Source organism: Lutra lutra, chromosome 10 (genome assembly GCF_902655055.1).
Source record: "Lutra lutra chromosome 10, mLutLut1.2, whole genome shotgun sequence".
Lineage (NCBI taxonomy): Eukaryota > Metazoa > Chordata > Mammalia > Carnivora > Mustelidae > Lutra > Lutra lutra.
The window spans coordinates 76,280,897-76,295,615 of NC_062287.1; the positions used below are offsets into that span (position 1 = coordinate 76,280,897).

At 38.9% G+C, this 14,719-nt stretch overlaps 1 protein-coding gene across 1 annotated transcript in view; it reads left to right on the plus strand.

The window, feature by feature from the left end:
- The window catches only part of SLC17A6 (solute carrier family 17 member 6), a 40,340-nt gene that overhangs the window by 8,201 nt on the left and 17,420 nt on the right, over positions 1–14,719 (plus strand). The window lies entirely within an intron of this gene.

Consider the following 14,719-nt stretch of genomic DNA (forward strand, 5'->3'; position numbering starts at 1 on the left):
TGCTTTAAGCAAAGGCAGCTGCACCCTTGGTCAGAATACAGAATCTTGGTCCTTTTTCTGGTCAGATTCTAAGTATTCTTGCTTTCTTCCTCATTGAGAAAAAAAGCTAGAGAAGAGAAATCTCAGTCCTGGGGGAGGACTTTTGCATCATTTTTTCCTTTGTCTTTTCTTAAAGGGCTATAGCACCTCCTTGACAGGAGAATTTAGTCATCTCCCTGGAGGGCTTTGGGGTGAGGAATCCAAGGAAGATTCCTTACAAAATCTGCAGTTTTTCTAGATGAGGACATATTTACTATAGTGATAACAGTGTGTTGGGGGAACTTAATGTTGCCTCTAAACAGTACAAGACACGGGGCTTACATTAATCCAGATCATTACAAATGTGGACTTGGTAAGGATTATTTTTATCTTGCATTTTGACTGATTAAGAACCTGGGCAAGTACTTAACAGGAAAAACAACAGAATTTTTGCAAAGGACATAATCAAGGATGGTCAGATTTATCAAATAGTTGGTCAACGTTATGTTTTCAACGGACAATATGATCTTCACCCTGGACAATATTATCTTCCTTCTTTCTAGAGGGCAATAATGTATGAACCTTATTTAAAAATTTTTCCAATCCTCCTCCTATCTTCTTGATCTGCCAATGGTGATTTAGTTTTTTTACATGGCACCTATGGTCAGCTGTCCTACCAGTATTTTACTTATTTATCTTTTTGTTTTGTCCAATAAAGTGTAAGCTCCATGGAAGCAAGCAATTGTATCCACGTTGTTCTCACTGCTCTATCCCTAGCATCCCTATGGCCCAAGACAGATATCTGTTGAATAAATAAAGTGAAAGTGTCTGGGCTTTAAAAAAAAAAAAAAAAAGCAGTATGGCAGAGTGGTTAAGATACAGGTTCTAAAGACAAACCATGTAGGTTCAGACTCCTAAAGGTACTACTTAGTAAATGAATAACATAAAATATTACTTAACTCTTCTGAACTTCAGTTTATATTTCTGTAAAAGGGGACTAATCAAAGTACCTACTTGATATGAGTATCATGACAGCTAAATAAAGAATACGTGTAAGGTTCTTAGAAGTGCCTGGCCCTCATTAGATGTTGGCTGTTATCATTTATTATTATTATTTTTTTAAAAGATTTTATTTATTTATTTGACAGACAGAGATCACCAGTAGGCAGAGAGGCAGGCAGAGAGAGAGGAGGAAGCAGGCTCCCTGCTGAGCAGAGAGCCCAGGACCCTGGGATCATGACCTGAGTGGAAGGCAGAGGCTTTAACCCACTGAGCCACCCAGGCACCCCTATTATCATTTATTATTAATAAAGCTCTAACTTCAGAAAAAATGAAAGAATAAGTAATATCTTAAGGCCAGTCTGTATTATTTATGTTTAAATTTGTCTTAAGTATTAGTAATGCAAAAGGATTATTTCTATTGTGATGAAAATGCATCTTTCCACCCGTCAGATTTCTAGCTTTATTAAAATTATTTTCCCATACACATTATTCCAGCTAAAATATTGTCCACTGAAAATGCCTTAAGTCTCATTTGAAGGACTGTCTTAGGAAAGCTTTTTAGCCGAGGGATAGAGAGTGCTAGTAATTCAGTGCATTCAGTCTTGAATTCTAGTCTGGTATGGTAAAAACACTTAGAGAATTCCATTTAAGTCTGAGGTTAGACCTCTCTGTATAAAGTTACAGTTTATTTCCTCCTACTCCTCTTTTTTATTTAAAAAGGGTTTAATTCCTGGTGCAACGTTTTGTCTTTCCAGGTATTTCTTGGGTTTCTATCTTGGCTTTTGCTAAAGAAAAAAATAGTTCTTTATTTGAATAAGATATTGAGGATCCTGTTTGTAACACGCAGCGAACTTCAGCTAACAGAAAGAACTAATGTTAGAGGCTCATCTAATCCAATCTTCTCACTTAGAGACCAGGGAAGGAAATAGAGAATCAGGGAGGTGGTGCCTTGCCCCAGATCACAAAGAGATTGGGACTAAAACTCAGGTGGCCAGCAAGCATGACCTCAAGCTATCTCTACGCTGAAATTTAGCATCTCTGCTTGATACCATGTACTTCCCCATAAAGCCATCTGCTCTCTCAATGAGTGCCTACAATCTATCATGCCCCAAATCCAGGAGAGAAATCCAAGAATTAGAAAGAGAAGCCTTAGGCTGGCCCAAGGGAGTCTTAGGCTTTGGTGGCAGGAGAAACATACTGTATTTTTGTGTGTGTGTATGGACTCCCAAACAATTTGGCTATATAGCATGAATGATTCTGTTCTTTTCTCTGCAAGAGACAAAAACCTAAACTTGATAATGGCTTAGACAAATAATGTGATTTTCTATAGGAGAAAATAATGGCATTTAGAACTTTTTCTCTGTACCTAGCACTTTGGTAGTATGTGGGTTTCTGCAATCATTGAGCACCACTGGGCAAGGGGGTGAGAGTTCTGGGGGGAGGAGGTGGTTGGGGTAAAAAAAAAAAGAAGAGATTTTTTCCTTGGGATTTTGATGGCTACAACTCAATTCATACCACTGTTATGAAAGAGAGAGCAGTTTATACTTAAAAATCAACAAATTCAAATGCCTGGATTTTAAAACTGTTAACTCATGTGAACTTGCATTTATAAAAATGAAATTTGCTATACTTTAGGTAAATATTCTGGCTTGCCTGATTCTGAAAAATTCTCTTGTGAAAGGGATTTTCAGAAAGAGAAGAATGAAGATACTTTGAACATAACATCTTCATATTTTAAGCCCAGGAAGGGACAATTTTACCAATGTTATTCTTTTTCCTTCACAGAAATAAAACAATGAAGATGTGCTTTATTTACTGGAATAAGCACTGGAAATTAATTCTTAAGTGTCATTACCAAACACATATGCAAACATTATCTATCTATCTATCATCTATCTATCTATCTGTCACTCACTTTTTTTTTCCTCTCTACTAACCTTGCAACATCTACATTGGAGGGATTCCTTAGCCCTTCCAGTGAGAAACATTTGCAAATTCCTTTTGTAGGAGAAAATAATTCTGACTATGAACATAAAGCTGTGGCAAGCGACCACTATCCTGCTGTGGTGGAAATGGTTTATCACCATCCAGTCCGTTAGGGCCAGAGGTGACTGTGTTTCACTCCTCTAGCATCTCACTGCCTTCCCATTGTGGGCTCTGTAGGGACAAAGCAGAAGAGACTTCCTTTTTCTGACAAAAGAAAATGCCTCTCCACAAGATGAATAAATGGATCGAGAGAGAGAGAGAGAGAGAGAGAGAGAGAGAGAGGGAGGGGGTCCCTAAGGGCTTGCACGTGGTTTGCTGACACGAGCTCCTCTTTCCTTCGATTCTCTTCTCCTCTCGCCCTTTACTAGTTCTGGCTTCCCCTGTGGCTGCCACAGCCAACTACCGCAGTGCAGAGGCAGCCTCTGGAGGGGAGGGCCGTGATTTTGAGGGAGGAGAGAGTCAGGTGGGCAGCTGGTGGAATGATTGTCCCGCTGCCATATGCCACTGTTGGGGCTGTCCAATTTCTCTGTCATGAGTGATGAAGTCATTTTTACAACTTAATGATGTACCAAGGGACCCAGAGGGCTGGCTTGTGCTTGTGTATTCCTTTTTAAATACGGGAATGGTGCGTCAGATGTGACAAAGGGAGGCGCCTGGGCCCTGATTTGATTAGATTAAATAGATTAAGCAGCCTGAATCAGTCTATTCCTACAGACCCTCTTGGACAGGATTAGTGCCACACCTGGGGTGAGGAACACTAGTTCCCTGTTAAGTGACAAGCCACTGTCCAAATGGAAATGGATTGATCGATTTGGGGAAAATGGATATCATCTGTAGAAGTGACAAGTCACCAGTGTTCCTGTCACCTCTACCAGGCAAATCCTTTTGGGGTGGGCTTGGTAGCTGGGGGTGTTTGTGGCCGTGGGTCATAGAGAAATAATGGGACTGAGAATTTCACAGCTAACTCACCCTGGAGCACACGGGACGTTAATCATCAGGCAGGGGTGAGGCAGGTTTTCAGCAATTGCATTTGCTTTTCCAAACAGGGACACTGCATGCTTCTCAATTTTGAGAATCTGTTTAGTAATATGGAGCCTCCTACTGCACTCACTCACACACACACACATGCACACACACACGCACACACACACACATGTTTACACACCCGTGTCCTTAAAGTCATTCTGTGTAAGAGAACATAATCATTTCACAATGGAAGACAAAGAAGAGAGAGAGATAGTGTGTGTTTTAACTTAAAAATAAGCAAATTGAATTCACTTTAATATGTCATTTGTTGCAGGGGAAAACATGAGGAAAACAACAATTTTAAGTAGCTTTCAAGTGGTTTATCATTTTGAAAAGCAATCTTAATAAGCAAATGGACCTTATTTTATTTCACAGAGATTATGATGTCCTTTGAAGAATGGAGAGCACCCATCAGTTTCTAATTCTGTTCTTAAGGCATTTGAAATGTTAAGATTTTTCACATTCACTTTGCATGTTTCTTTGCCTTTTTTTTTTCCCTTGGCTCATTTACTAACACCCATCTCTGACTTATATTCACAAGCATGGGTTTTTCACGTAGAACTTTAGCTGCCAATTATACAAGGAGAAGGACTTGAGGCGAAATGAACTATCATGCTAGTTGAGATGCAACGTGCTCTATGAAACTTCAAGCTTGGTGATATTTATTTATCTAATAACTTTATGATGGCTTAATTAATTGTTCAGTGAAAGGAATGGTTTAGTTAAGTTTATTGCTGAAAAATTTTGTGTAATTTGTTAGTATTTTCAGTGATGTTTTATTTTTATGGGTCATACTGATATGAATATATTGCCTGATATTACCTATATTGATATAAATAGTGCCTGGGATTATAGAAAACTTAGATTCACAACTGAGAAAGTAAAATATATATATGTGTGTGTGTGTGTGTGTGTGTGTGTGTATTAAAAATAGACAAATATTTACTTGGGAAAATTTGTTTCTAGAAAATGTGTTTTTTTTTTTAAAGATTTTACTTATTTATTTGACAGAGAGAGGGATCACAAGTAGGCAGAGAGGCAGAAAGGGAGAGGGGGGACGCAGGCTCCCCCTGAGCAGGGAGCCTGACATGGGGCTCGATCCCAGAACCCTGAGATCATGACCTGAGCCGAAGGCAGAGGCTTAACCCACTGAGCCACCCAGGCACCCCAAGAAAATGTGTTTTTTTGAATAATAGTTCTTTATTTACCTATACATTATTCACCTTTACTTGGAATAAGTGGTGGATCAGACCATAAGTGAGCTTCTTAACTGACACAGATTATAAAGCGAGCAAACAAAAAAACAAAACCCAGAATATAAATCAGAAATCAGCTTATTTTTTCAAACATGTAATTGGTTACTTATATTGACTAGTCTTAAATTGCTATTCTATAATTGACATTCATGAAAATATTCTCAAATAAACTACATTATTTAATAGGTCATTAAACTTAACATTTTACCTATTGAAAAACATAGAAAATGTACCTGAGAAAACCCACAATGAAATTTCAAAAGAAAAAAAAAATTGTAAAAATGAACCTAAAAAGCAGCATAGATGTTCTTCTTAGGCCTACTTAAGTCAAGCAGTAACAAGGTCGCTTAATTTATATGATGGAATAAAGGACAGTATTCTCCTTCCCTGTAGTTAAGAAGAGTCTAGAAATCTAGCTTTTAGATTAAAACGGGGGAAAACAAAGCCAGCTCTACTGAATGGAAACCCAGAAGCGCGGCTCTAACCAGGCACAATGGAGAGGGATGAGTATCAGAAAAGCTTTTCAATCAACGTAAAGTAGATCATTCAGGGATAACATTTCTACCTCTCCCTAAACAGTACATTTGTACTGGGGTGGGAAGACAGAGAGAGGATACGAGTTATAAATTGTTTGCTTAATTGCCTTAGTTCCCCATTTCAGGAAGCAGATGAAATTAGAATTGAATACAATAGTAAATACATGTATTGCAAAACTTTTTATGTATAGCCATCATCTTTCTTCCTTATAGAGACTCTGTAAGGCAGACATTCTTAGCACTTGTTTTACTGATGAGAAAACTGAACAAAAAAAATAGTACCTATTTCCCCAACGATCACTAGCTGATAAGAGGAAGAGCTGGGCTATCAACCCCAGTAGGTCTGATTTCAAAGGATGTGCTTCTTTACTAAACACATTTCTCCTATAAAATAACTTTCTCTGTGTTCTTTAGAATATTTATTTTACAATCCCTTAAAAATTTCACATATTAATTAGTGCTGGGCTAGGCTCAGAGGAAAGAACATGAATGTAGAATAATTTATAATATTTTTTCCATGATTTTGGTTTTTAGACAAGCCTTCTAATCAGGATAAACTTGGAAACCTATTATGTGGAGATTGCTTTCAGAGCTACAGTGCTATGAAATGCAATTATGTGTCAATGTTGGAACCAGTGCTAGAGATAATGAAACTCACAAGAACTGTAAATGTTTTTTAGTATATAATCTATTTCCTTCTACCTAGATAATCAAAAATATATTCAATGCTTATGTCTGTCTTTTGTTTGTTTGTTTGTTTGTTGTTGTTGACATCAGGCCAAACAAAACTAATGACTGTCAAGCGTAATATGATATACATGATGACGACATTAAAAATTGATAAATGGTGGGATTCTTTCAGAGGACAATATGTCATCTCTGAAGCATTACCACCTAATTTAATTTTGAATGCAGAGCTTTAGAGACCGTGGTTTCAAAGGCTGATGAGGATGCTGGAATAAACAGAGACGGTGATGGCGGTGGGTTTTCAGAGATTCTGTAGTGTTGTTGGGAAGGCAAGGATGAGGTCAGACCAGGCCAAGTACTTGAACTCAGCAACTCTCTCAAGTGAGGATTTATTCACAGGAATATTCTACATCCTGGTCTATAGCTGCCATCCTCCAGTTATTTTATGAGAGTAACTCAGCTACCCAGGATTATTAGGATACCCAGAACGTAGTTCATCCCCACTAAAAGTGCAAGAACAAGGAAATGGTCAATTGATTGAAAAGGATATTGGGATAATAAAGGCTCGAAGAAGAAAGATCTGTTATCACCCACATCTACCTCAGGAAGGGAAGTTAAACTGCCCTAAAGTCTTCATACAAAAGTAACTGGGAGGTCATTTTTTTAAGGATTTTATTTATTTATTTGACAGACAGAGAAAGAGAGAGAGAGAGGACACACACAAGCAGGGAGAGCAGGAGAGGGAGAAGCAGACTCTTTGCTGAGAAGAGAGCCTGATGCAGGACTCGATCCCAGGACCCCGAGATCATGACCTGAGCTGAAGGCAGACGCTTAATTGACCAAGCCACCCAGATGCCCCTGGGTGGTCATTTCTTAAGAGCATATCACCTATAAGACATTCTGTAAGCATCATGGGGTTTGAAGAAGTGAAATAAAGACCTGGACTGTGTTCCCCACAAATCATGCTGGGGGGTAGGGGGAAATGTGCCCTTGAATTAAGTCTTATAAAAGTAATCTACGGTTGCTTGAGGGATATCTGAGAGAAAAGATTGGCCAATAAAAGAGGTGTGTGAGTGTGTGTGTGTGTGTGTGTGTGTGTGTGTGTGTGTGTGTGTGTGGTGGGTAGGTATTAGGGATAAGGGTGGCGGTGTACCAAACACCAAGACACACATAATTCATTTGGACAAGGCTGTACATTTTTAAAAAAATCTTTTGTTTCCTGCCAGATATTTTAGATGGCTTGTGGAGGCACAGATTGAGAGCCTGATGCAATTCAGTACACTCAGTATGCCTTCAGAATGGGACATAGAATTTTTACTCTATGTCTTCATGCACTTTACACTGATAGAATTTCTTTTTTTTTTTTTTTCTAAGATTGTTATTTATTTATTTGAGAGACCGAGTGAGAGAGAACACACATTGGGGGTAAGGGCAGAGAGAGAGGGACAAGCGGACTCCTCACAGAACAGGAACATAGGGCTGGATCCAGGAACCCTGGGGTCATGACATGAGCCAAAGCCAGAAGCTTAACTGACTGAGCCACCCAGGTGCCCCTAAGCTGCTAGAATTTCAAGATGACATGAACAACTCTGAATCTGTTGTTATAGAAGCAATACTATTGGGGGGCCTAGGTGGCTCAGTGGGTTAAAGCCTCTGCCTTTAGCTCAGGTCGTGATCCCAGGGTCCTGGGATCGAGACCTGCATCGGGCTCTCTGCTCAGCAGGGAGCCTGCTTCCTCCTCTCTCTCTCTCTGCCTGCCCCTCAGCCTATTTGTGATCTCTGTCAGTCAAATAATAAATAAATTTAAAAAAAAAAGAAGCAATACTATTTAACCGGGGCAAAAGCATGCTGGGAAAACAAAAGGGCAAAGAGTAAGAATTCTCTGAAAACTCTAATGACTGTTGGGAAATTCCTGTATAAGGATAGCCGAAAACACTTACTAAGAACCAGGCACTGTCCCTTTCATAACTGATTCATTTAATCTTCATGATAGTCCTTTGAAGTATGAAAACTTATTATTTCCATTTTACAAATGGAAAAAAAGTAAGGCTTAGAGAATTTAAGTAATAACAACTTGCCCAACATTATACTTAGAAAGAAATTAGCGCTGGAATTTGAATTAACATACCGTAACCACAACTTTTAGTCTTAATATTATAGTATGCTGTTTATATGTCCCCAGGAGAAATATGGCAGCTGCTCAGGCAATCTGGCCAGGGAGGGCAGTCGAAATTAGGCCAGAGAACCTCACTTTGGATCTTTATCCAACCATCTAATTATAATTTGTGCTTTGTAAGGGATATTGCGCCTTTTAGCAGGCGTTTCCATTCCATTCTTCCCCTTCCCTTCTATAAATAAAGGTAAATCCCCTTTTCCAGCTATGTCTACCACTGTCCATTTTAGGGTTGTCCCCAGTCCTGCCCCAGATCTGTCCTTTCTGTGATGTCGTGGGGGAGTATCTAGCATAGTACTGCTAAACCAAAGATTCCCAAGTCAGAAAAAGTAATATCAGCATCATCTGGAAACTAGTGAGAAATGCATATTCCCAGGCCCCACACAACCCTCCTGAGCATGAAGCTCTGGCGCCCAGCAATCTGTGTTTGAGCAAGCCCCTGCAGATGATGATTGTGAATGATGAAATCTGAAAATCCCTGTGCTGAACTATGTTATATTCTAGAACTTGTATTCCATACTTAGTTTGATTTCTTCCATTTCTCTTTTGAAAGCTAGACTTTGCTCATAAAAAGATAAAACTCTCCCAGTATAAGCTTCACAATTCAACTACTTTGAAACCTAGAACAGGAGAAGGATCCTTTTTTTTTTTTTTTTTACTCCTCATTGCTGCTATCATCAATTATTCAACATGTTTTTGTCTTCCCAAATGGTTGCCATTTTTACCTGTTGCTGATGGCACTGTATGAGTACTAGTTCTGCTGTCATTACAGTAGAGTAGAGCTTAGCAGATAAGCATCTAGGATCTATAACCAGACCAAGTCAATACAAACCACAATTCTCCACTTAGTATCCATGTGACTGTAGCAAGCTATTTAAACTCACTTGCACTTAGTTATTCTACCTATGAAATAAGGACAGCAGTAGCTGCATGCTGCTACTATTATTAACTTAAAATGAGAATCTAGAACAGTGACTGACATATGCTAACAATTCAATAACCATTGGCGATTTATTATTATTGCTACTTGACTGACTCACATTTATGGATTTATTTTTATGTGCCAGGTGCCTTTGAAGTGCATCATTTTTAGTCTCACAGCAATCCTATGATGTGTAATAGATGAATAGCACCATTGTACAGATCCTAACACCCTTTAAATGCTTAGGCTATCCCAGGCAATCTTCTAGATGCTTTACTTATAATAACACATGGGTTTTGCTAATAGCCCCATTTTGCAGACAAGGAATGAAGCATGGTTAGTTAAATAACTGCTTGAAATCACTCAAGTAATAGATAACAGAAATGAACTTAAAAGCCAAGCAGCCTAGCCTTAGACTCTTGATCATTACATGGCTCTGCCCTTTTTCTAGGCAAGGAATCAGAAGCCTAGAGAAGTTAACTAACTTTCCAGTCACACAGTTATTGAGTGATGAAACAATGGTCTTATACAAATTTCTGTACCATATTTATGTCACTTCCCCCACCTTGACCACCATTAGTGACTTTGGTGCCTTGCTCATCTGAAAGCCAGCATCTCACCAAAATTTACATGGATCCTGATCACTTTCTGTCTCCCTGGGCTCCTAGACCCCTCTCCCCTTAATTCTAGTAAGCTTTGTGATTACTTCATCTTAAGGGCTTCATCATTGTTTACCCTCTACAATCACTCCAAGTTGCATCGTCTCCAGGATGCCACGAAATTACAGACTCTGCTCCTCCCCTCCTTGTTTAATCTGTATTTCCTCACACCCTCCTCACATCTTCCTTGTTCATAATCTCACTCTCAATGGCCTACTTCTCTTACTCAGGGTACCAGGTACCACCATGTCCAGGCATTTTAAATACTGACCTAGTCTCTAATATAGAATGAAATTCCTTCCATTTCTGAACCTTTGCTGATCCATTTCCTCTTTTTGAAACTTCTTCCTTATTTTTTCTTTTTTTTTTTAACGTTCATCTTCCAAGACCCAATGTGAGAGTATCCCTGTGACGGGCTTGCTTCTTGGTCATCCCAGCTGGAATGGGATGGAATCCCTTCTCTGGCTTTTCATTTCATAATTCATAATTCATAATCCTTTCTCTGGCTTTTCATTTCATTTCATAACAGGAGTTATGACCTTTGGCTTAAGTTGTCTCATGGTACTTGTCTCTGCCTTCCTTTCTCCTACTACACCCAGGACCATCTTTATCTTTCTCCTGAGTGCCTAATAGCATCATACCAGTGAAAGAGCCCTGATTTTCATGTCTGAGAGCCCTGGATTCCAGTTTCCGCTTTACTTCTTGCTTTTGTCTTGCACAATCATTGTCTCCAGTTTCCTATTTGTACACAGAGATGACTGTGTGGCTCAGAGAGTAGCTGTGAGGATTACATGAATTAATGTAGGTGGAGTGTGTATAGTAAGCGCTTGGTAAGTTTTAGCTCCCTTTTCCTCCTCAGCACCGTATCCTACTCTAAATATAGTCTCACAAAGAGTTGGAGTGTGAATGCATAAATGAATGTTGAATGAAGTGGCTGTTTTAATTTTGGCTGTGTGTAGCACAGCAAGAGAAAGTGTGAAGGCTTCCCATACTGGACAAGAATTGGATAATCAGAATTTTAATTATCTGGGTATTGAGTTGGATAACAATGATACGAAATTTTAAAAAGAAGATGAAGTTCTGAAAAGTCTGAGGGATTTCATTTTTAAATAGAAAAAAAGCCAATGCGTTTTTATGATCCAATAGCAACTAATAATGAAAAAAGAGATAATTAAAAGAATTTAAGAACTTAAAAGTAGGAAGCATTTCGATATGTCACAAGATTATATAATTAGAAACACCATCCAGAGCAAGAGTGGAAAATGAACTTTGAAACGGATCTATTGGTGTTTTCTTTCAGCAATAGTAGGGTGAGTTCAAATAGCTCTGTGAGGGCTATTATTTAAATTTAAAGTTAGAATCCTGAAACATATTACTAACTGCATTTGTGCATAATCAGATGAAAACCCTAGTAGTAAACCCCACTGGCTTTGGAGTTAGATTTGAACCAGGGTTCTTCTACTTGGAACTGAAGAACAACTTGTGCAAGTGTTTTCACTTATCTCAGGCTTAGTTTCTTCATCTATGAAATGGATGTATGAATCATATCCATCTCGCTGGGTTGTGAAGTGGTTGTGGATTTTATGGCATGTGAGCTGTTAGCATGGGGTCTAGCAAGTTGAAGAAGCACTTATTAGATTGAGGTCTAACTCTAGTGGGCGCTCAATGAACAGTTTATAATTGATTCAGTTCTACTGGTGGGTGATTTTTGTCGCCCAAGGGACCTTTCGCAATTTTTGTGGATGTTTTTGGTTGTTACAACTAGGGGGCAAATGCTACTGGCTTCTAACATGGAAAAGCCTCTAGATGTACAATGCCCAGGACAACAACCCACAACCAAGAATTAGCCATCCTGAAATAAAGTTGAGTAGAGGTTGAGAAGCCTGGAGCTGCAGAATGAGTAAAATTCATCTCCCTCTGGCAGATGCACTATTTAAAACCCTTCAGAGAAAGTGATGGTTGAAAGTTATATTCATAGAAAATAAATGTCATGCATCATACTTATAAGAAATTATAAAAGAAGACACACGTATTAGATAAAACTAGATATAAACCTTATGGTTGTTTTTTTTTTTTTTTCCTCAAATCTGAGCCTGCAAAATTATCACCTGGGTTTCTTATTAAAACACAGATTTTCAGACTTCACTCCTGCACAGTCTGATTTGGACCTCTGGTGTGAAAAATCTGCATTGTTAATAAGCTCTACAGGGAATTCTGATGCAGCTGGTTCATGGACAACAGTTTATAGGGATTCTTCTGAAGGGCTAAATGGAGCGGGCGCATACCTCATATAAACACTTTCAAAAATCCTATAGCATTATGTAGCTCTGGTTCTCATTATGCTTAAAGCCTGAAGCAGAGTCAGTGTCTTTTCTTATCGAGGATCCCATTAACAACATGGGATTCATCGACAGAAAATGCAGTCAGCACGAGTTTGGCAGTACCCAGGCAGCCTACCCATACGACCAAAACTTCAATGTCATTTGCCCTTCCTGCTTTCATCCACTCTGTTACACAGGTAACACTGCACTTGCAGAACAGTAGAAACATATGTTCATCTCACCAGCTTTGGGAACGTGCACCATTCACCACTAGCTCCAGGAAACATGCCCCATACACTTTCTCCTATTAAAGGAGACCTCCAAAATGTCCTGGGGTTTGCGTACAAGAACATTCAGATTGCATTTTTAAGAGAGGTGAAAATTCTTTCGACGTAGAAGTAATGATTCATAAAAATGCATTTTAGGTCAATTTTTATAACAATCTTGTGTTCTTATTTATAAAGACAGGTTATGGAACTTTGCCTTTCTTTTTCTGAAAAAAAGTGAACGTCACTGGGTGTGTGGCGTCGTAATGGGAGTAATCATTTTTAGAAATTGGAAGTTTCTATTTTGCGACACATTTAGGAAATAGGTTATTCTTTGACTCAAGCCTAAAGATACCTATTCAGCAAACAGCACAGAGGCAGAATGGAACAGGATATTTACCTCCTGAGCGTCGACCTCAGTGGTGAGAAGCCACTGAGGACAGGCGGATATTGGGTTACATCAAGTAAACAAAAGAATTTGACCTGGTCTATGATTCATAGAAAAACAGCTGATCCCCTTCAGCCCTTCACAGTCATTTCTCAGATTTCTGTAGGTGATTAATAATGATCAAGACCCCGGGGCGCCTGGGTGGCTCAATGGGTTAAAGCCTCTGCCTTCGGCTCAGGTCATGGTCTCAGGGTCCTGGGATAGAGCCCAGCATTAGGCTCTCTGTTCAGCAGGGAGCCTGCTTCCCCCTCTCTCTCTGCCTGCGTCTCTGCCTACTTGTGATCTCTCTCTCTGTCAAATAAATAAATAAAATCTTAAAAACAAAAATAACAATCAAGGCCCCTTTCAGAAACTTCAGTCTTTAACTCTTACGCTTAAATGGACCCGCTGGAAGAATCGGAGCTTCTGTGAGGCAACAATCTTTACTGAATTCAAGGCTCAATGTTCAGCTGGAGAAAACATGCAGAGGACACACAGCTTAGCTCATTAGAGATAGTGTGTCCCCAAACTTCTCCACAAGACGGTATTTCTAAAGTTCCTAAACTTCCCTAAAGGGAATATTTTCCTTACTTAGTATGAACATTATGGAAGATTTTTTTAAGAACAAAGTGGAATTTTTGCTTACAGGTAGAGGAAGGTATGAGCACTGTATTTTCAGCAATTCTTTTCTGAATTGTTGTGTGTATGTGTGCAGCTAGAGATGTGCCTCAGACAATACCCCCACTCACATATACAAAAAGGAAATTAAAAAATATATATTAAGTAATAGTTATTTTCATTACCAATACTTGTGCTGTCGGATCTGATCATGAGATTTCTTGGGGCATTTAAAATGTAATTGCATTCATTAGATTTTTATGTACATGCAGCTTCTAGGGAAGTCGCAAACAGTTGTATAATGTGAGATATAACTCCATTCAGGCGTTTGTTATTTTTTTTTGACAACTTTTCAGTGAATATGTGCTATGTGTCAGGCACTGTGCTGTATTAGGGGTATAACAGACTTGAAAAACAAGGTCTCGCCCCAAAACAGCTTACGTTGCAGACTGAGATATCAACCCAAACCATCAACAATGATTTGATAAATATTTGCAATTTGTTTTTTGTTTGTTTAAGATATTATTTATTTATTTGTTTGTCAGAGACAGACACAGAGCTCAAGCCAGGAGGAGTGGCAGGGAGAGGGAGAAGCAGGCTCCCTGGACTGAATCCCAGGACCCTGAGATCATGACCTGAGCAGAAGGCAGAGTCTTAACTGAGCCACCCAGGTGTCCTAATATTTGCAATTTGTAATTAGATCTATGAAGAAAATAAATATAAGTACATATAACTGGATTTATTGAATCTTTTATTTCTTGTGCCTCAATAATGTAACATTTCAAGGTAGTCCAAGTATCTATTTGTAGTAGCTAACTCATC